The sequence below is a fragment of the Zootermopsis nevadensis genome, unplaced genomic scaffold (assembly GCF_977971745.1).
Source record: "Zootermopsis nevadensis isolate Lab colony 2312 unplaced genomic scaffold, Znev_1.0 Znev_ptg000061l, whole genome shotgun sequence".
Lineage (NCBI taxonomy): Eukaryota > Metazoa > Arthropoda > Insecta > Blattodea > Termopsidae > Zootermopsis > Zootermopsis nevadensis.
The window spans coordinates 11,344,470-11,367,506 of NW_028259192.1; the positions used below are offsets into that span (position 1 = coordinate 11,344,470).

The 23,037-nt window shown below is 39.0% G+C and overlaps 1 protein-coding gene and 1 long non-coding RNA gene across 8 annotated transcripts in view; one reads left to right on the forward strand and one right to left on the reverse strand.

The window, feature by feature from the left end:
- S6kII (Ribosomal protein S6 kinase II) overlaps positions 1-23,037 on the reverse strand; it is a 155,195-nt gene that overhangs the window by 79,765 nt on the left and 52,393 nt on the right. The window lies entirely within an intron of this gene.
- On the forward strand, positions 20,918-22,701 carry LOC110838929 (uncharacterized). Its single transcript, XR_002546284.2, has 2 exons — positions 20,918-21,050; positions 22,477-22,701. It is a non-coding gene; the product is annotated as an uncharacterized LOC110838929 (long non-coding RNA).

Consider the following 23,037-nt stretch of genomic DNA (forward strand, 5'->3'; position numbering starts at 1 on the left):
AAACGTCGGAAAACATCTAACACTATACGGCGCAACATAGCAACGAATCTCCATTTAATAGTCCTTATTTTTATCTCTGCGTTCAAAGTCGTGTGTACATAGACTAACAGAGGCTGGCGAAATGGTATAGGAGTGAGGCAGCTGGTAAACGTATTTACTTGATAATTTAAATGTTATGGATTAGAGAAGCAATATTCTAACTGCAATGCAATAATAGACCGCATCGATTTACACATATATACAAATTCCTTTTAATTACGAATATTCAGTGGTCTCAAATTATACCGCTGAGTAACAGTATTAAATTTGTGCCAGATCCCATTCAATTTACACTGAGACCAGACCTATTATTTTTCCTCCCGAGGCAAAAACCATTTAAAGCTCAATGCTATCTACATGTACCACCTGTTCTAACAACGAGTAACTCTGCATTTTGCCAACACAGCGTACTGATGGGATTCGTTTGATTCTCAGTATGAAGAACTATTATTTCCTTAAACAGCATTAACCAACTGAACATTGTAATTGATAAGTGTTGTGGTTTCTTTTCAGTAGGAACAGAATCTTTAAACGATATTTAGATGAACTTCGGCTTCAATGGGTTAAGAATTTCTCAAAGAAATATCAGTTACTGAAAAAAATGAAATGGCGGGCTGCCATGAATTTTCCTAACGCAATAATCATTTCTTGATCATCCTCAATAACAGACCATTTCACTTACACTTCATTTTAGAATTCCATGTCCTCCCACACGCGCCACTGTTTCTCAAAACCCAATCTGACAGAAGAGTCCCCCCTCTAAAATATACGATACGTTTGCTAACATAGTTACATGCAACTGTCACTTCCAGGTTCCCAGCAGAACTGCATGACTCACCGCCAAGCGCTACAAGACTTTTTCGATACAAGCCAAGTATCGCTCCACAAAAACAATAAAATAAACTCGCCTTTATTTTGAGGGTGCTGAAAAAGATGTCCCGGTCCACACTCACACTCAATATAATGCTCGTATTTAAATAGGTTGAAATTCAATGCTGACGATGTCAAATGCCGGTCTCTTGTAAAGGGCGTCCCAATTATTTCTGCAGTCTGTGTTCCATCCCAGCCTCCATTTCGTTTACTTTTCTTCAGTAAACACAGCACTTTTCTTTCTGCAGGTATCCTGTCCAGAAGTGAGCGAGTCTCTCTCGGTTGCTACGAGGATATCGTGCCACCCCGAGTGTACTAAGACTGCACTTTTCGCAATTTTAAAACGAACTGTTGCCCTTGTGTTCGATCACCCTGCCAACTTTCAGCCAGAAACGCCGACGTAATCTCAATAAACACCAACACTAATATTTTCATGTTTAATCATAAATTACACATATTAAGAATCATGTTTCGTGTGCCTGTAGTTCCCCTGACCCCCATTTCCCAAGTGCTTAATTTGGCATCTCGGCGATGCCGTTTGCAAGGATTTTCAAGAACGTAACCCCCGCGAACGGTGATGATATGCTGTACTACAGTTCCAAGAACTTTATCCTGTTACCAAAAGCAGAATCGGAAAGGGATGAATGACGCTGGAAGCTACAAGTTCTGAACTCAGGAGCATCATAAACTGATACCAGTTCTGAGGAGAGGCAATTTAGAAACCACATCGTACGTCAGATCGGTAGTAGCCCACACTTCCTGCTTACAATAGACGAAGGATAGTCCGACATAAGTCTTTCCCAAAAGTCTATCATACAAACGGCCATGAATTCAGTCAGCACGACTGTGAAGAGCCGCGTGTTACTTACCATTAAATAATAATGTTCACAGCTCCAGCTTCGGTGGAATTCGCAATTATAAATTACATTTTAATTCCTCTACAATCAGTTCTAAAGCACCAGAGAAAAGATGTAATATATCCTTACAATTCCTCTTCTGGAATTTCTGTGACTAATTATTTTGGTGCGAGAACTTTAGAATCACCACGAAGACAAAACTGATGAACAATTAAATAAAAAGGGCCGCTCGTCACTGCCATTGGTATAATTACACTGACGATGATAGAGAACTCAATTAGAGCCCTCTGTCATGGCATGTCATTGCAATGGAAGACGGGAAGCATAGCAATTAATTGTAATGAAATTTGCCACTTTAATTTAAAGTTACAAATTGGCATCATCGACCTTCAGTTACGTGGGTATAACCACTATCGAATTAAAATGAAGATTCTGCATAAAATTGGGATAAACTGACAGAATTCAAAAGATACACCGAGCAGGCTTAGCTCCATACCGCGAGACAATACACCAGGTAAGCTTAGGTCCTTGGAGAATTGTGGCTGAAATGAAGATATGAAACACAGATCCTTGGGCCTATCGCAAGATATCTCTTACCACAGAGTCCTTATGCCTGTGCGTGCATGGGTGTCTAACTACACGGAGTAAAATCCCCTTCTCCAGAAGCTGTTAACAGTTCTGTTGGTTAAGAGGCTTGTAGGCTTTTATGGAAATCGAAAGCTCATTATCGTTTTCACAACAGTCGATCTCTCGCTTATTCCTGACCGATTTAAGCACCAGTATATGCCTGTAACAGATTTGATATTCAAGCCGGTGAAAGGTAGATGCAACCTTCTGGATTGGACACCGTGTAGCTGTTCCACTAACGTTTCGGACAAATCTGCTGATTCCATCTTCCGGGAGACGAAAATCAGACAATGTTTTCAATAAAAATGATAATATTTTTATTTGATCTATGTGTTTGTCTCCCAAATACCCACCCTCACTAAATGTTCAATGCTTAATCTGATGATCTTAATTATATTAGTATATTGTGGCCATTATATGCACTCCATGTGCATGGTAAGAGGCAGTTCGGAAAAAAAATATTTACCTGATCATCTAAGAAGCAAATGGAATAAAAAAGCAACATTATAATAGTGCTAAATATGCACTGAAAACACACACTCTAGCACCTAAAACGTGTTACAAAAATAAAATCACGAAATACGATCATTTATTTATACACATACAGGACATGTTCCCCCAAGATACTGAAATATCATATTGTGTATTTCTAAACAGAATAGAAAATCTAGAAACGCTAAACACAGTGTTGTGTCATAAAGTTAATTTCGAACAAGAATATACTTTTAAGTGTGAGACTGTTTCAATTTTAAACGATAAAATGTACTGAAACTTAATTTCTTCATAACGAAAGTTGGTCTGCTGCTTGAGTTATGTCCGACTGATACCAGTAGTGTTTTAGCACAGGAACAAGTTCTATATTAATTTTATTGGTACAAGGAGTGGGAACACTTTCCTTGAGGTGAAGCGATCAGAAAGTGAAACTGACAAGTCATTTGAATCTAGGGTCAATGTTAAGAAGACTAGTTTAATCTTCAAAACTCCATCACGCCTTCTTATTTTGCACACGAAGGCCGCGATTTTCACACGGATGTCATGACGGGTGGATAAAACGCCACACCATAGTAAAAACAGCAAAAGAGCAGCATAAGATTAAAATCTACGTTGCAAGTAGCTTTTATATCGTAAAAATTGTTCTACTCATTTCGCTAATAACCACAGTCGTGCGTGCGTTGTGATGTAATTATTACGTCTATAGTGCTCACGCATAGCTCCCTAGTGGGACCACAGCAAAATCATGAAATACATAATACATGAGCTGAAAGAAATATACGCTCATCATACGAACGCATCTCGTGAAACAGAAACATAAGTATCTGGTGCTAGGGTTTCACACTAACAAGTCTTCTCAAAGTATACATGTGGTTATATAAGAAGCACTTACAAGGCAATCATCTAGCTGCACGAATATATTAAATTGCTGGTTCAACATGACGCTTGACAGGCGTGAGAAATGTCGCTAAATTTTTGCACCTACTAAAACTGATAAAAATGTTCTTCAGCGAACAGCCGCGTCATAACCGCTGCTTCGAATTGACGTGGATGATAGCCCAAGAAGCTTTCGACGGGTTGAATATATACAGGCATACCTCAGATATATTGCGGGTTCGGTTCCAGACCACCGCAATAAAGCGAGTCACACGATTTTTTTGGTTTCGCAGTGCATATAAAAGTTATGTTTACACTATACTATAGTCTATTAAGTGTGCAATAGCATTATGTCTAAAAAAACAATGCGAGAATTACCAAAATGTGACGCAGAGACACGAAGTGAGCACATGCTGTTGGAAATATGGCGCCGATAGACTTGCTCGTCGCAGGGTTGCCACAAACCTTCAATTGGTAAAAAAACGCAATATCTGCGAAGCGCAATAAAACGAGGTATGCATGTATATATTTTTTTAGTTTTAGGGTCCCCAATGTCGGTACATATTTACTGTTTCATCTAACACACTGCACCTACAACCGTGTATAAGAAAGCCCAGTGGGGCCCATTAGAGGTTTATTTTGACACGAGTTTTAATACCTTCAGAACTCTTGGAGTTAGGATATTCTGTCCGAATTAATTATTAATACTGAAATTCGTATGCCTTTTTGTGTCTCGGCAAAATATGTAGGTTATAGCATTTTTCTTGCGAGGCTGACCTGTCTGTGGTTACTTAAACATAGTCCCATATGACCCACAAGTGAAAACACAATTTCCCGCCTCCTGTAGTAGATTGTGTTTTTCAAACGTCGCTGGCATTTTCAAACAGCACATACGGATAACTTTGTCTGAAATTGGTAATGTTTCCAGTATAGGTGGGATCTAACAGCTGCTCATTCTGATATTGGAATCACCCGAAAGGCATTGAAAGGAAGGAAATTTGGTATTTCTAAAGCCAACACATTGTACAGTGAGGCAAATGAGAGAATAATTCAAACTAATAAATTCTTGAGGCCAATAAAATGGCATATTACTAGAAATTTGCCTACTTAAAAACAAGCAACAAAATAAAAATAAGGCAAACATTTTATGCTAAGCCCACAATCCTATTACTTAAATAGTTTTAAGTCTTTCTGTTATTCTTTTCTTTTGTTTTCGTTCCCATGTTCTTGAGGATGAGAGATGTGGATAAAGAGCAATGGGATTTTTTTTCGTTTTTCGTGTGGAAGAAGCAAACACAAAAAGCCATTATTTAACATTCAACATGTAAATTCATATAAGGACACTAGCATACATGGCATTACACACATTCAATATATATATATATATATATATATATATATACACATACATACACTACACTCGCACAACCACATATTCCTCTGGTACATTGACCATACGCTTCTAATTCTTCTTCTGTTTTGTTACTCCTCGTTCTTGACAGTTTAAATGAACACGAATTCCATGACGTATTTTAATAAAGATTTCGTAGGAATGGTTCATATCCCGTGCATGCTACATGTACCGTCCATCTAACCTTAATTTGTTTGATCCCCAAAAATATTTTATGAAGAATTTTAAGCTCCCCAGTAGAAAAACAGAAAGCAAATTTAGAATGTTATAAACTAAAGCTCTCCGGCTGCTCGCCATTGAGGGAGATGAGGTATAGCTCCAACTCATTCCTGACCTCGGCACCAGATGGGGGAGGGGAGTGGTCAGCGTCACGCCCCGATCGCGCTGTACCCCGGGAAACGATTTCCGGTACCCACTGGGCAGGAGGTTTGGGGGAGGGGGGGGGGGGGGGGGCCGGACGCGGAGCAGGTCTGAACGCAGAGGGCAGAAGAAAAACAAACTTCCCTTGCCGGGATCGAACCCGGGCCGGAAACTGTCTGAGCTAACCCTCGACTTCACATGTTTGTAGTCAATACAAAATTCACTAAAGCAGATAATAGACACGTTTCGCTTTAGAAACAGCTAATACGGGTAGCAACTGGCAAGTCTCATGCTTGGGAATTAATAAACATTCATGAGATTAAAGTAATGCAGTCTGTACACATCAGAGTCCAACACAATTATGATTCGTATTCCAGATGTACCGAGTTTGATACTCGGCCCGCACAGGAAATACACGAAATGGTGTTTGTGGTGTTCTTGTTCAACACGACCAGGAAAATGGAAGGATAGCTTAAAATATGACAAAACAGTTTCTACGACCTTAGCCATCGTATCATTCGACATTAAAAACCTGATAAAGTATGATGGTTACATAAACCAGGAATCGATTTAGTCACGACACAAACACTTTATCATAATACAGCAACGGCAGGTTTACTACAAATCTTTCAATCTCAAAATTGTTTTAAAAACGCATCTGATGCAATCAATTGCAATTCTAAAGACACGGTGTTTTCGTTTTACCAGAAGATCATAAACGCCACTCGAATTAGACGGGATCCACTTTGGAAACAATACAAAATCGACACGAACACATGATAATCAAAACATAACACCGCATTTCCCCTCTCCGAGTGGAAAGAAAATACACGCGTAGTATAGAACACAGCCCAACAGCCGCTTATTATCTTCTGAACAAAGTATATAAAATAGCGACAAAGAAATTTTCTTTAAAAACTCTGTTAACTTATTACACGCCGTCTTGCACGGCGGAACTCTGGGCCAATCCTTACCCACAGCTATTTATGCTAATGTAGAAGACGTCCCCTTTATAAAATGCACTTAAAACTTGTCCAATCCTTAGTTTACTACCGTTTTAAATGGTAGCAGACAATAAAAATGTGGCTTCCTTGATACTACTTACTACACATACTCTTTTATTTCACCCCCGCTGCTTAGAATAAATCTTCCTTGTGTACTGTTTACACGTTGTAACTGCAGACTGTTACAGATGAGCTGCCTACAGACTCGTACCATCGTAATACGAATCCTCGTTATGGAAAATTCCACCTCAAATACAAATATAAACAGATTTACAAGATAGTTGCTTCCCGAATATAGAAACCTGCTAGTGTGAAGAAATCAAACAACCTGTGTCATTTCCTTTCTTAGAGATTTCTAGTCTTTATACTTATGTTTTAAGTTTACAATTCAGCAAAGAAACGCATTGTAGTTTGCGTTGGCGCTGTGGGCCCGAACGTAATCGAGTATCACGAAGATCAGTTTTCTTATTGTTTCTTGCAATTATAAATAAACACGTCACAGAATGAAGTTACTGCTGTTGTTACATATTATTCTCTGCATACTGATTAAGTTTACATTAAATTTGTAATTCTGTAACTGTGTTTGTAAACAGTTATTTCATGCTTGTTTTATGGCTATGCTCATGACCAAATTTCATACGCCTGGATCCAATACTTCATTTGTTGTGGCTGCCAAAACGAAGGTTACAAAATGCCTCGCACAACAACAAAATTATTTTTGATAATACAAAAACTTGCCTTGACCGAACTTGTGTATTTGTCTATGATCTACTGCCACACACAATTTCAGTTTACTGCAGCGCTAGTCACTCCAACCTCTCAAACAAGCAAGCACGTGAGCCCTTTTGTTATCAAAGTTTATTAAACTCCGTCAACTTGTTCAAAAGTTGAAAGAGGGAGACAAGCAAGTGATCACACAAATTCACATTCTTTCCTTCTTTCTTTCGTTCTTTAGGAAATGAAAGTAGGCTAAAAACTGTAAATTATTTTCTAAGCTGATTAAGTTTAATGTTCAAAAGTTTGAGATTGTGAACAATTTAGGACTTTTAAAAAATTAAGTGGCAATATGGTAACACGAACAGTGTTTTAAAACATATAAACATAACATTAAAGAATACATATAAAAATATATGTCTTACCATAACACTGATAGCGCTGTGGTAACTGAACGCGAGGACTAACACGATATTGAATCGCTTCCATACACCCCCGAATAAGACCACGTATTTATACCAATAATTTACAAAGGAAGAACTCTCATTACATTCTTCTTCCACAATACTGACCATATTTATATATACAAAGACTTAGGTCATATATTGTTATCAGTGTTCGCTTAAGCAGGCCTAAGTACGGTTCTCTGTCGCTGTTAAAAACATAAAATATTCGACTGTGATATATTTAAGGCACTGTGAAAAATTCTACTGCAGAGACTGGTAACAGTTCCACAAAAACTCAAAACAGCATCGCCTGTCTGGAATCTCGTTACCAAACGCAGAGCAAATACGCCAACCAACACCCGCATCCAAGAAACGTCTATCCCGATCCAAACAAGTTACGAAATGTATTCAAAACTTAACAGTTTGATCTTTGCCGATGGCGCCGGTAATGTCAGAGGTCAATGACATTCTCGTGGCCGTAGTCAGCCTATATGAATCGTTGATGCTTATGACACCACCGGAAATTCCGCCACGTGGTTGCGGGGATGGCTGACTATTTCAAGCGTGCAGATTCCCCAGCCAACTGATTTAAATTAAATTCAGAGCACAGGAAAAGCAAATGTGTTCATGTAAAGTACCTACTCTTTCTGCTAGATTCTAACTAGCACTGGAATGTTGAGGGAAATTTGAAATTTAAATGTTCATGAAAACGTGTTCTCGATCTGTTGTTACTTGCGTGGAGACGGACGGACAGAGATACATGCGAGGCCATTATGTGTAATTTGCTATTTATATTTGCGAATGCCACTAAGAATGCGTTTCATCCGTTCACCTGAGTTAAAGCGGTGTGAACATTACAATATTGTGTAACATGTAATTCTCTGTGTGTAGAGTTTTGCCTTTTCGAAACAACGTATAAGCACGCTTCTCTGCCAATTAGTTTGCTTAAAGTATAGAAGCTACTCTTTGTCAATTAATGTGGCCGCTACATTATTACGTAATCATCCTATAAGAACAGCATGCACTAAAAATCAACACTCAAGAAACTGAAAATGTTTGAAAAAATCCACAAGATAATAATGGTATTAAAAAAGAATTACGGAGTGCAGGAAATTTCATAATGGGAACTTGTTCAAGCTCTGGTCCTCTCAAGGCTACATTTGACGTCACAAAATCACGGAAGTCTTTATGGACTGTGCATGTAAAATTCATGAATCATTAGCGAAGTGAGTCAACAAAGCAAAGTCCTTAATGACAGTCGTTTGACGACTCAAATTCTCTGCCTTTGACAGAACTTGAAGGTTCATTACGTTTCCACAAGATTATCCTGAGCGAATGAATTAATAAACAAAAATTAGTTAGGAGGAAGCAAGTTCGAAAACTAATGACAGACAGCTCTTATCATAATTTTATAGAAACAGGCTGTGAAGATGTCGGCTGGATTGAGGCAGCTCAGTCGGGCTGTTTGCTATTCTGATGGCGACTGAACTTCGCCATGAAATTAACGTCACTATAACCCACAAGACAGCCAACTTTGCATAATTTAAGCTTTGTAATTTCTAGTCTTCACTAAAAATTATGAGGGTGTTTAGTTCTAGTAGTACGAAACGGTCGAGACAAATAGGAGGAGTAAACAAGAAATTATTATAACCTTTAGGTGGAAACTCTGAAAGGAGGCAGGTTAGGAGGGTGCGGACTGGATTAAAATGGCTTGGGATAGTAACGACAGGACGGCTTTTATGAAAATATAATGAACCAACTGGTTCCATAAAGGAGGCGAATTTCACAAACACAGAAGCTATATCTGTAGTAACTTTATCGAAAATGTGAGTTTAAATTTTTTAGCAAGTTCGGTTCAATTTAAAATAAGTGCCCATAAAAAGATAATACCAAGCCCTATTCTTTTAGAATCTGTCGACCTACATTTCTGTTGATATTATCGCGTTCTCTCACAGACCTTAATTCGCATTCCACTTGTGTTACTGGTTACTTCAATTATTCAACTCGACAGCAACATTAACAGGTCCCTGCCCCTTCTCGTCGACTCTTTTACTAGCAAGTAAAAATCATCTCAATCATGTAACACATAGGCGTATATTGTTACGCGAACCTTAACTGTTATTTCTATGACCAAGCACGTATTTTGTGCGCAGCTATGAACGTGAAAAAATATTAATATCAAATTAAATGTCTAAGAGTTTCAGGATATTAATTTTGAAACACACAAGGCAAAAGTTTGAGGAGTTCATAATCCCCTGTACTCCTACTGCACACGGTCTAGGATTAATGGAACACTTCACAACTACTTTCGCTGTGTAGAAAACAAACAAACTTTCAAATTAGACACAACTTGTAAGCGAAGATCGGAAACCTAGTGCTTAGCACTAACGCTCGTATTCTGGAGGTATCCGGTTCAAATCTCGGTCCTGATATCAAATAACCGGAGGTTCTGCGTGGCTTTACTAAACTCATCCAATTATACGCGGTAGAACTTTAAATTAGGCCACGACTGCTTCCATCACATTCTTTCCACTTCATCCTTAATTTAACATCTCATCGTGCGACTCCATTTTGGCTAACCTTAGCTACTGACCGCGCCATTAAATGAAGTATAAATAAATTGCCGTTGCGTCTATTTCAACTAATCCACTAATATTTGCCCTACATAGTCTACTGAAACCCTGTTCATTCAGAGAATTGTATATTTACTTATTTATTTATGGTCTGTTTAATGACGCTATCAGTAGCTCAGAACACAGGCCTATAGTTAAGGATGACATGATAATTAATGAATGGTGAACTGAAAAGGATGTAGAAGGAAGCTGTCGTTGCCTACTTTAAGAGCTATATCGCAGTTTTCCTGGAAGAAGGGGTGGAAAGACGAACTTGTCAGTCAGGATACAAGATCTCAGAGACTAAATCTGGACCTGAGACTTCCCGAATACGAAAGAATGCTAACCACTCGGGTGAGACGTTCGGTACCGAACTAATGGTTAAGTACATATCTGCATGTTACAATTAACCCTAATATACAGTAGGAAATTAGTTATCGCTATATAAAACTGTGGTGTAAGTTCAGTCCGGTTATCCGTTGTAGACTCGATGAATGTATACGACGGAAGGTGGCCACGCTTTATGTCACACCAAAGGCGAATTAAATCACCGTTGTAAGATTTGAGGTTTTCACAGCGGTGAGTATGAAGATTCCGATGAATCGCCCTGATGACGGAGGCAGTATGACCTCTGAAACGTTGGTTAACATCGACCAGTCTACACAGCGCAACAACCCAGAAGACAGAAATCTTCATACTCACCGTTATTTTCCCACCACGATTACCTATAATGCGATACGAAATCTAATTGCGGTACTTCGATAAATAAAGCTCGACTGCACGTAATAACGACTAAAATATCTTTAATTACATTCCCTAAGCTGTAAATGCGAAAATTATCGTAGGGAAAGAGAAACGAGTTTTTAACTTGTTCCCTACCGGAAACAAGCGAATTATTCAAGAGCATTAGACATAATATCGAACTCTGGAGAGGGAGGAAAGAAATTCAGTTTTCAATAGCTTTGAATTCCAAAACAAGGAGAAATGTCTCGAGTGTAGCGATTTATCTCAAGAACGAACACTGGGCGAAATCATGTTTTTTTCTCATTTACATTCTGCTATACAACACCGAGACATCGTGCCCAGTAGAACTCCGTACATTAATAAATCTATATTACATTCCAGAAGCCCCTCTTCGTTGTTTTAAAACAAACGACGTCGCTAGAGCACGACATAAAACACAATACCGAGGCCACGCGGCAACAATTTCATATACGACATAATAGGCCCATACCAGCGTTTCCCGGTGGTACGAAAGATGATCTCGCGGCAAAAGAAGTTATTAAAAATTGTTCCAGAGTCTTATCTGCTGTCAGATAATAAAACTGAACAACGTGATTAATAATTATAAAGCTCACAAGTTTCTGTACAATTTATAGCTTGTATGGTTTGAGGTTTTCACGGCGGTGAGTCTGAAGATGGCTGTCTTCTGGGTTGTTGCGCCGTGTAGTCTAGTAGAAGTTTGCCAACGTTTCAATGGTCCTTGCTGCCTCCATCATCAGGGTGATAAGTACGGGTTCCTCATCGCTCTGATGATGGAGGCAGCAAGGACCATTGAAACGTTGGCAAACTTCTACCAGACTACACGGCGCAACAACCCAGAAGACAGCCATCTTCAGACTCACCGCCGTGAAAACCTCAAATCCTACAATATCGTTTTAACCGAAACATAGCAGTTAATGCACTTCAAGAAACAAACGCTGGATTATTCTTAATAATTTTATTCTGGATACAAAAACTAAAAAGTGACTCACACGTCTTTTGAATTTACCGCCGTGGCGCTGCTAGATTTTAGAACTGTAAATACGAAACATCGTTCTATACGTTATACTGAATACGGTCGCCCACAATAGATCGCTTAATACATTACAGCCTACGGTACATAGCCTAATAAGAATCACGAGACAGGGTACGAAAAAATAGCCTATACAAGTGTCAAGCAAGATACACTAGTACTGATAACGGAGGCAGTATGACCCCTGAAACGTTGGTAAGCTTCTACCATATTACACGGCGCAACAACCCAGAAGACAAAAATCTTCAGTTCAGAAATCTCTGCGCAAGGACAGACAATAAACTGGATCCACCAACATTCATAATGTTCAGACTCTTTCCATGCTGTGACGAGTTGAAAAGATGAGCCTGTAGAAGCTCAAATCTAGGAACAGATATGTGACGTAGCGTGACGTCAGTCACTATCAAAGTAGCCTGGCTAATTAGCATCGTTGTGAATTCCTCAGTGAGTCCCTTTTGGGCATTCTGCCATGAATATGTACGGGAAGTGAAGGTAAATCTATAATATATGAATTCTTAACGTAAAGTGGAAGATAGCGGTCAGCTTAAAGCTTCGACCGCTTTACTCCCGGGAAAAGCCGAGTAAAGGTGACACGCCATGGAGGCGCCTGGGTGAAGAGAATTTACAGCTCATAACTCAATCTTCAACTTGGCACGAAATGGGGTAAGTAGTCACTGTCACGCTCCGGCCACGCTTTGTCCCCAAGAAAGGGTCCCCACATGGGACCCGATGGATCTGGTGCTGCGTGTGCCCCGAAGACGGTCTGAACGCAGAGGATAGATGGAAAACCATTTGTCATTGCCAAGGATGGAATCCCGACCGTCCGGCCCTTAGTGAGACACGCTGACTGACCAAGAACGGCTCTTGATTTGAACGTGGTGATGAGAAAAATCCCTGCTCGTGTCGCGAGAATGCAGTAATTCATCGTAATGCCCTGACTACAAGACAATATTTCTTATAAGGAGTAGAAAATTCAGTCGCATAATAATTAACTTTCATTGAAATGTTAGAACGCTCGATTTTTCGCTGTGGTATCCGAAAACGGGGATCGCCTTTTATTCGAGATATCCTACAATGCGGCACATACGTTAATAAGATAATCATTCAGTTTAATCAGTGCCTGCTGCATGAATCTTAAAATTTCGTTTGATGTAGTACAAGCTTTATAGGCAAATTCTATACATTTCAATAGCAGAATATGTCAGTGGTATTTTTGTCATCTGACAAAGCAGGAACTCAGTAGCAACTGAACACGTTTAGTATGACGGCTGTGGGGTGAGAAGCGAGGGACAGAAAAAAACATTTGCCACGGGGCGCTATAAACAGTGTTCGTTGTTATTTGCCACAACCCTAAGGCTAAACATTGCCGTGGTAAACCCGCTATTGTATTATTTACATTTATGAAAATGTGTTTTACCGCAATTCGCACAAGCATGGTTTAACTTAAAATTCTTACCATATATAAACTATTATAATTAATTTGACAAAGTAATTCGATCAAAATTACAGCACAACCTACAAAAATAGAAGACTTCAAAATTACCTCATAAATGCAGTGCGCCGATTATATAACACTAATTGAGTTCAATTCAATTATTTAATTTACCGTGCTGCATCAACAACCAAACGACGAATTACAGATACGTCACAATAAAATGCCAGTAAACAAAAAGTCAAAAACCATAATTATTTTAAAACATGATTAAGTTTAACCAAATGGTTACTAAATATCCATCTTTGTTGACGGAATTTGCGACTCATAAACATCTAGTACTGGGACAACTTTTACCTGAAAATCCAACAGAAACAAATAAAAATCTCTAAAATTTTGAGTAGGAATGCGAAAGCCAAGTGATTCAAGTAAGGACAACATTTAAAACCATTACAAACATTAACACGAAAAAGCACGCTTGCCGCCGCCGCCAACAATAACAATAACAACAACAATAATAATAATAACAACAACAGGTGCTAACACAAATAAATAAAACTGCTGAAAATAATGAGGAAGCTCGAAAAATGCTTAGAAACAAAATATACATAGAATATCAAACGGATACGCAGACAAGCACACGAAAAAAAAATTACCAACCTAAATATTTTCCACAACTGCGTTAGATGTACGCAGAAATTAAGCCCAGCCTACCACAGATCGCAATGGTCTGATACTGTTTGTATAGTATGGATGAGGCAATAGGCTTTAAGTACACGTAAATCATAATTAAAGGAAAGATGTCATTCGTGAGCAAACTAACCGTTATATCCAATTACTGGCAAGCCCGACCACAACATACACCTTGCCACGGACACAATACGACCAGCATCTTTCCACTTAACCTCCTCAAGAGGACCATTTGCTTGAACAAGTACGTGTGTACCCGACTCTGTCCAACTGCCTCTTCAAGACTACACGTCTTCATCAATAGCATTCCAATACATCGTCCACTTACAAATCTCACGATACCTTATATATACAGTAGCCGTAACTAAACTGTACGATCTACGTCCGTTACAAGTTACAAGTTACAAGCAAAGGGATCAGGGAGGGGTGAGGGGTTTCAGACAAGCAAACGCACGCTGTCCAAACTATGACATTATTTCCCAGCGGCAGTGCTTTGTAGCTCGCTGTCTCCTAGTAATGTTTTTGGTTCGCACAGTATATGTATTTAGGCGAAGCGCACGGGTTGGTCCCAACTACTGCACAGTAATCAGTGACGCTTCTCTGTCGTCTCACTCCGAAACTCATAGGTTATACAGCATCAATTCTTCGGCTGTTCGATACGTTTTTGATTGCAGAGATTACAGACTATGCAGCTTTGAATGGTGTGATCACTAGAAATGGTAAAATTATGAATGATATAGAGAAATACGGTATGAGCCGGGATAGCTCAGTCAGTATAGTGACTAGCTACGGGCTGGACGACCGGGGTTCGATCCCCGACGGGAGCAGAGGATTTTTCCTCTAGCCTCTGCGTCCAGACCGGCTCTGGGGCCCACCCAGCCTCCTCTACAATGGGTACCGGGGTCCTTTCCCGGGAGTAAAGCTGGCCGGGGCGTGATGTTGACCACTCACCCCCATCTAGTGCCGAGGTCAAGGAAGAGAGGAGCTATACCTCCACTCACCCCAAACGCGTACATGGCGTATAGTGGGACAAACTTTACTTTTTTAGAGAAATACGGTAGGCGTATTATAAGGTCCTATCCAAGTATATTCCCGGAGAAACACGGAAAAGACCATCGGCATATGTTTGAACAGGAGGCTGGTTAAATCCCATACACGATCTGTATGCCTTGGCAAAGATAAAAATCCTACCTCCTCCGGGAATCGAACACCGCTTGCCTAGCCCTTAGCCAGCCACATACATTATATAATTCTTTCTATAATCAGATACGTGATATTCCATGCTCACAAATTTTGTATTTGGAATGAGTAAGGTACAATATGCAAGAGTTCTTGACAGTGTTAGGGGAGTTAACGAAAAGATCAAATCTGATTTAGTTTCAGAACAAATGAATAAATGGTAGGCAAGCCATGAAGATAAAATTCCCTTAACGCGTTTGGCATTCAGTCCACTTCTCCTAATCACAACAGAAACAATTTCCCCATCACCCTTCTCACAGGCTTTATCGCATGAAACTTCGATTTTACAACTTTCAAAACATGATGAGATTTTAACACCTTTCACTGTCACATTTTAATATGATATTTAAAAACGGAGCAGGCTAATTAGCATAAGTGACTACAACAATTATGACAAATTTAAAAAGATGAAGGGCCACTATGCTGGCTGAAGACTACCAAACATCGCGGTGAAATTCTGACCAAATCGTTTAAAATCTGCTCACAACTTGGTAAGCAGAAACATCACTGGATTCATTGTTTAACACTGCAATATGTCAATCATGTACTATATGGTGCAGCCTTGTGCGTTTAATTACCTTTCAAACTCCAATGCCTGTATCAAACCAACCGACGGCGAAATTACTCTCCACTCTTTAACGAAAACATTGCGTCATTTACGAGTACAAAAAAACATTTTATCGTGTACGTGCATATACATACGTCAGAAATATCTGTTACAGCAAATCACAAATGAAATATGGATGTAATATTTTACGGAATAGTAGTAAAAAGGTTTCAGAAGGTGTAGGAATGTTGACTGCAACTTATATGTCACATGTATGTGTGTAAGTCCCCCGATATTCCTCAATGTCACATTGGACCGGGGATTCTTCCCCCAGCATTAGAAGGCCGTGCGTGAACCTAATCACTCAGCTCTGTCTAGAGTCTACTTTAATAATGTGTCGAGCTTCACCTCCACTCCCCTATACATCTTAATGCCATAATGCTTAAACCTTACACTCGGCAATTAGCACATCACACGTGGAAATAACACGTCCGGTAACTTAATTTTTTCTCCTCCCACACACAGGACGCTTAATCCCACACAAATCCCAGGATGTCCTAACCTTACCTTAAAAGTTAATTCATGTCCAAGAAGACCCAGCTACAGGTGGCACGTGAATCTGGGTCAGAGCGCCCACCTCCCCCGTCTGAACACCCTCCCACGCGCTAGCAAGCGAGGTCGATCGATCAGACGCCATGCAACGCGGTGGCTTTGCCTCAACGCGATCAAACACGATGTGTCAGACGAACGAACAAATCCGTCGTTCCCAGCATGTTGTAAGGAACATGGGGGGGAAATATTCAACGTTGATTTGTTTACACACTGGCAACGTTGTACGGTGATGAGCACACGTGAAAAGCGAAAAAATTAACTACACGAATAAAATTCCTTGAAAACCAATAATCTATCAGCTAGTAAAAAAAATAGCCATTTTATAGAATCCGAATATTCGTTACCTTGTTCAAAAGCATCCACCAATAAACCTTACCCTAATCCAGATAAATTCCGTCCACCTCAGATCATACTCATTTAGGACTCGTGTTTAATATTTTATACTCGACTACGCATACGTCCCCAACCGGTCCCTTGTGCTCACATTTTGTACACATTTTTTATCTCCCATGCGAGCTACGTGCCCCCGTCCATATTATCTGGCTGGATCGTCCTAATAACATTTGGCGAATATTTCACATTATCAGACTCCTCGTTATACAAATTTCTCCGTCCTCGCTTTACATCAACTCTCTTAGGTCTATATAATCTCAGCACCCTAAATCTACGTTTCATCTTCATGAAAGAGACCAAATTTCACTCCCATAGAAACAATGGGCAAAATTATAGGGTTTTTTTGAGAACACGAAATTTTGTTCAATTTTCAGATTCTAATAAGAGTGGATGCAAATATTTAGGCATACATTCCTACAACACAAGATTAGAAATGGATGTTACGTTTTACAGCCAAAATATCGGGCATAATAATGTTAATCCAAATAAAATTCATATTCGGACTTTCAAAAAGTAAATTAAACGTTATATTAGAAAACAGTGCAGCTTCAGACATACACTTCATCACATAAAGAGTGTGGCTCGCACTCAAAGACCCATGTTTAACACCCGAGACATAATTCTACTGCGCCAACGTATCGTAAACTACGACTCCACTTGTAACAAGAATTAATTTCTTGGATGGATAATTATACTATACCTTATTGCTATAACCCCAAACAATTGGCTCTGTATACACTAGAGAAACAAACTGACAAATCTATGATGTTTCTCCTTTGTTTCCTCTTCTAAAATAACGATAACATTTTAAATATTAATATGATACGTGTACTGAATAGTTTACCGGCGCCTTCTATAAAACAGGACGTGAAAATTAGAATTCAAACTGAGCAAAGCAATTCTACATCAATTACCCGTCTAGTACCTAACAGGCCCACAGCCTAATACAACTCTATAGAACTGAAACCCCCACACAGAAGTCGGAAGTCAATGGCTTTGAATGACATTCATGAGTACTGCTCCTTTCTCACGATTGGTGAATCTGTTTACAAATAATCCACTTTTCTGCTCAAAGAGATTCTGCTGTAGTCATGAGTAGCGCCCACCGAAAATCAAACCCATAATTAGTTAAAACAAGCCGTAAGAGACACGAAAGAAAACACGAAAACCTACTTTGCAGCTACTCATATCAAGTAACGACTTTAACTTCCACTGTCTTCTGTGACGCTGGCAAGAAGATAATATATCAATGTTTCCTGATTCCGGGAAACAGTTCAAGCTGCAATACATCCATCAGATACAATGCACTTCCTCGTACACGCCAATGGTGGACTCGTTAACTAGAAGATGACCACAGAATACGAACATCGACCGTACAGCTCGAGGCCATACTTTCCACCGAAACTTTGGTAACCACCCACTGGCGGCGTCACAACCCAGAAAACAAAATCCCCGAGTCTGGAACAATAATTTACTTATGACGAGAAACAAATACGTCGTTTTGAATTAACTCAAAGGAACAAACGGTTCTGACCAATAATTTTAACGTGTATTTTCTGCGGTTCAATGCCTCGCTCATGATAGATAATTTGATGGATAAAGTAAACACGTTGAAATTAATTCAGGGAGAAGAATAATCCAACCGATAATGAGACTCCCCATCATGGCAGGTGCTTGGTGCTTCCTACAGAACCATGGCCCGCACGCCACTTTCACTGTACGTACTTTCTCTGTCCAAACAAACAAGATCATGGATTGAAAAATAAATACAGTACATATTTATTGTATCTTAGCATAACCTTTCAAATAACTATTGTCTTAAACGCGTTCTGTCGTTGTTACTGTTGGTATTCCTACTGTGGTTAACGAATACCACCCGGGTCACATATTTTAACACTGCCTGCAACTATAAATGTAACAGAATGTAATGACCATTATGATCTGTTTTGTCTGCTATTATTACTGTTAGACCTATATATTACAGAATATCTTATTATTGTAAACAGATTCTGTTTACGTTACATTTGTAGGGCATAAAAATAAAGGTTCGCATCAACAGCATGTTTCTACCTGCCCTCTAAAGCAGTGGTGTTCAACCTTTTTTGTTCGCGTACCCCCAGATATAATTTATCTTCAACTTTGTACCCCCAAAGTTGTTGGTGTATAATTCAAGTTATACATAGTATATAATCTACATCTAAAACAAATTAAATAAATGACATTACTGATTATTCAGTGTTTATCATAAAATAATATATATATTTTTAAATTTCGCGTACCCCAGGTTGAATACCACTGCTCTAAACAATATTTCACGCCTAATTTGTAGGTATGTTCATGGTCCAACTCCATACAATATTTCGATGACTGGCAACAATGGTTCATTAGTTATAGTTGTTAAACTAAAAGTCAAAGATAATTTTCGAATGGCTGCCGTGCTGTTAAAAAGTTTACCATGACAAAAGATGCGAATTCTTTCAATGTGGGCCTACCGACTTTATTTCAGAGCCCTATATTATTAACTTGCGCTAGAATTCACAGCATTCTACATGTTATTGTCGATTATAGAAAATTAAAATAATGATCATAGTGGTCGCGATGTAGAAGACGCGAGTTCGAATCTCGCTCAAATCATGCGTGTTTGTCTTCGTCTTTCTGTACAGTGCTGTCCTGTATCCACAACCTATTTATCTAAATCAATTTTAATTACATCCTTTCGTCTACACAACGGTCTCCTGAAAAAAATTTCGAAGGTACTCCTACCAAAATCGTTCTTTTTTTTCGCCTGTCTTATCCTTAACATACTCAAAAAATATGTGAAGAGGGTAATGAAATATATCCAAATTTAAAACAGCTATAACCAGGGTTCTAGAAACACTAACTTAATCTGCAAGGAGATATGTAACAAAGTCCACCAGCACATATATTTTATACTGAGGGTAAAAATGTACTCACATTTTGTCTCCATTAAATCGTCTGTGGCGAGTGGGCAAGCCGTGGGTGAAACGGAAACCACAAGATTTTCATGCAACGGAAATTCGATAATAAAGCATGAATGTTCTAAAGGACAGGAAACGACACTGGAAAAATTAAAAGCCCTTCCGGATAATGACGAAAATCAGGAATTGATTAAACTTTTAATTATGAAATAAAAATGCAGATAAAAAATTATATATTCCTTCACAAGCTTTATTAATATAGCCTGCACCTTATTTCAGGGTCCCGCGTTGGCCGAAATCATACCACGGAGCACTTCGTGTGGCTTTTGTAATGGCAAGTTCCTATTTCCTCTGGAAATCAGTTCACTGAAGTTATATCTGCATCGAGATGTGCCGAAGCGCCTTGTCATATCCTCAGTCGTCTGACCTGGCACTTCGACGGAATCGGAGTGGAGAAATCAAGTTTAGTTTTATTTCATAGGATTCAAGAGTCACACGGCGATAAGTCCGAAGATGGCTGTCTTCTGGGTTGTTGCGCCGTGAAGTCTGGCAGAAAGCAGGGGCCTGGAACGTTGGTAAACTTCTACCAGACTACAAAGCTCTACTACCCAGAAGATACACATTTCTTCAATAAAAATTGTCAGTGGAACCACGGTTCCGGATAATTTGACGTAAATACGTCTTTATGGAAAGGAAGTTTATATATTGACATTATTCTAAATATTTCTTTTATACCCGCTTTACAACTGAGTAAAGTTTGACTAAGACTTTGCTTATTTAACTTGAATTAGTTACGCTTAAGATGGGTCTGTGGTGGATGAATGTAATGTAAAGTAATGTAATGTAACGTTTCCTAGGTAACAACAATGCTGAGTAAACAGATGACGTTTCCTAGGTAACAACAATGCCGAGTAAACACGACGTTTCATAGGTAACCATCTTACACTTTTTCGTTCCACTTTTTTGCCGAATGACACTTCCTTATAGACGCATTTACGTCAAAACATGTCTTCATAACGATAAAACATAAAAACCGGAGGAAATTTCCAAAATGAGTCGGAACCACACTGGCAACGGAACGAGTTCATCGGCTGGGTATGATCTTTTTTCTATTAATGTTCGACTACGTGTTTACTCAACTTTTTTAACGTAGTCGTAATGGATAGTTGGTATAAAACTGGTGGGTTACAACGTAGGCGTAAACGCAGTCTGATAAAGAAAGAGCAATAAACTTAAATACGCAGGGTGTATATACTTCGCTAATTAATCGAGCGAGAGGCAAACGACACAGAAATAACGGAGTAAAGTTCGCTGCTAGGAAAAGCAGACCCCCTCCACTAACCCGACGGATCCAGGAACAAGATCTTGTTCCCGATTTTGGCCAGGCCATCAGCTGTAAGCACACATTCCTTTCCTCAGTCAGAAGTAAACAGCTGAATAGAAAACAAGGATTCTTTCGTGACACTTTTGACAAATAACCCCGACTGTGTCCAAATTGGAAAAAATTCTTAGCATTCAGGTCAGGCAAATTACAGTATTTTCTCGATTTTAAGACGCAATCGAATGTAAGACGCAATCCGATTTCAGAAATTTTAAAATGCGAAAAAGAGCTTCTTCAAATCGAGGAAATACGGTAAAAAATACCCCTTTTTACGACATTAAGACCCATTTAAGAATCGGTGATTACCAGTGGTAAGATAAATACTGACAATTTCATATACTGGTTGAAAGAGAGTTTATACCAAACGTACGAAACACGCTCCACTTCAGTTTTCAGAAGATACAAAGAATGAAATTCATATACAGTAGTTTGAGATATTCGAGGCAGGCCTAAAAAATAATTTAAACTGCCACATTTCTAATAACCAGTTGAAGTTTCACTTTTGTGCATTAAACACGATATATTGCATACTAAAAGGATGAAATTAGTTCACGGTGTGTAGTAATGATGAAGGATGCTGACGGCTATGAACGAGGCCTGATGTTTTACCTTCGCGCTAAATACTCATCACTCACCAGCTCCTTCACTCTAAAACCAATTACAGCGAAGAACCCTAATTGGAACGATCCAATAAAGACAAGAGAGTGAGTGAGAATTAGGCCGCTGGAAACAACTCGATTCACGACCTTAACTAAACTGAAGATCGTAACTAGTGTTTAAGAATTTCGACACGTTTCTTTAAACCTACAAAAAATTAAGTAACTTACTTAGGTCTTAGGTATTTTATAACGCAGTTCCAAATACAATTACGTAACGTTGAATTGTGCGATGACAATCATTAACTGTGATAGGTAAGGTACAAAAAATATAACAGGGCATCAGGTAACCCGGCCGGGATTTTACAAAGTACGTCTCAATTATAAATCTACTGAGCTGCCAGTGTACTAGCCTATAATGGCGAAGTCAGAAGACACGAACATGATATTAATGATATGATAAAGTGCGTAGGAATTTGGCAAAATACACGGGTCCTTGCCCATCAAAACACGAATGTGAAACTAAGATTGCATGTATTTTCAGACACTGGTATTGACCGACGGAAGATAAAGTCCTCGATTGACCAGTCTTTAACCTGCCATTCATCAATCCGGGGGCTACACGAACTCTGACTAGCTTCCGATAAAATTCCATCACCCCACGTCAATCTCCCAATACGACCAATTCCCTCAACCAATTCGCTAGTTCAATGAAGTTCACAGCGCCAACATGATATAGTAATTACATGGTACATTCAGATGTTAAGAAGGGGAATATTTAAAGGGTAGCGTTTTCATACCGCCATACATTTCGAGTACCTTGTAATAAATTTGTAATATTATACCAGTAATCCAATATATACCGAAATAAATACTTAAATTACAGCGTTAATTACCTACACCCATCATGTACAACGACATATCTAGTATCTACTAATAAGATTCATTCGTGTGACAAGATAATACAAATATGACACGTCCAAAGAAAATTGAGTTGACATGGTAACACTTTTGGATAATCATTTTAATGTGGTGTCGAATGTCACATACACACAAACAAACACACACACATCTACTGCACTACTTTGCATATCGTAATATTCAG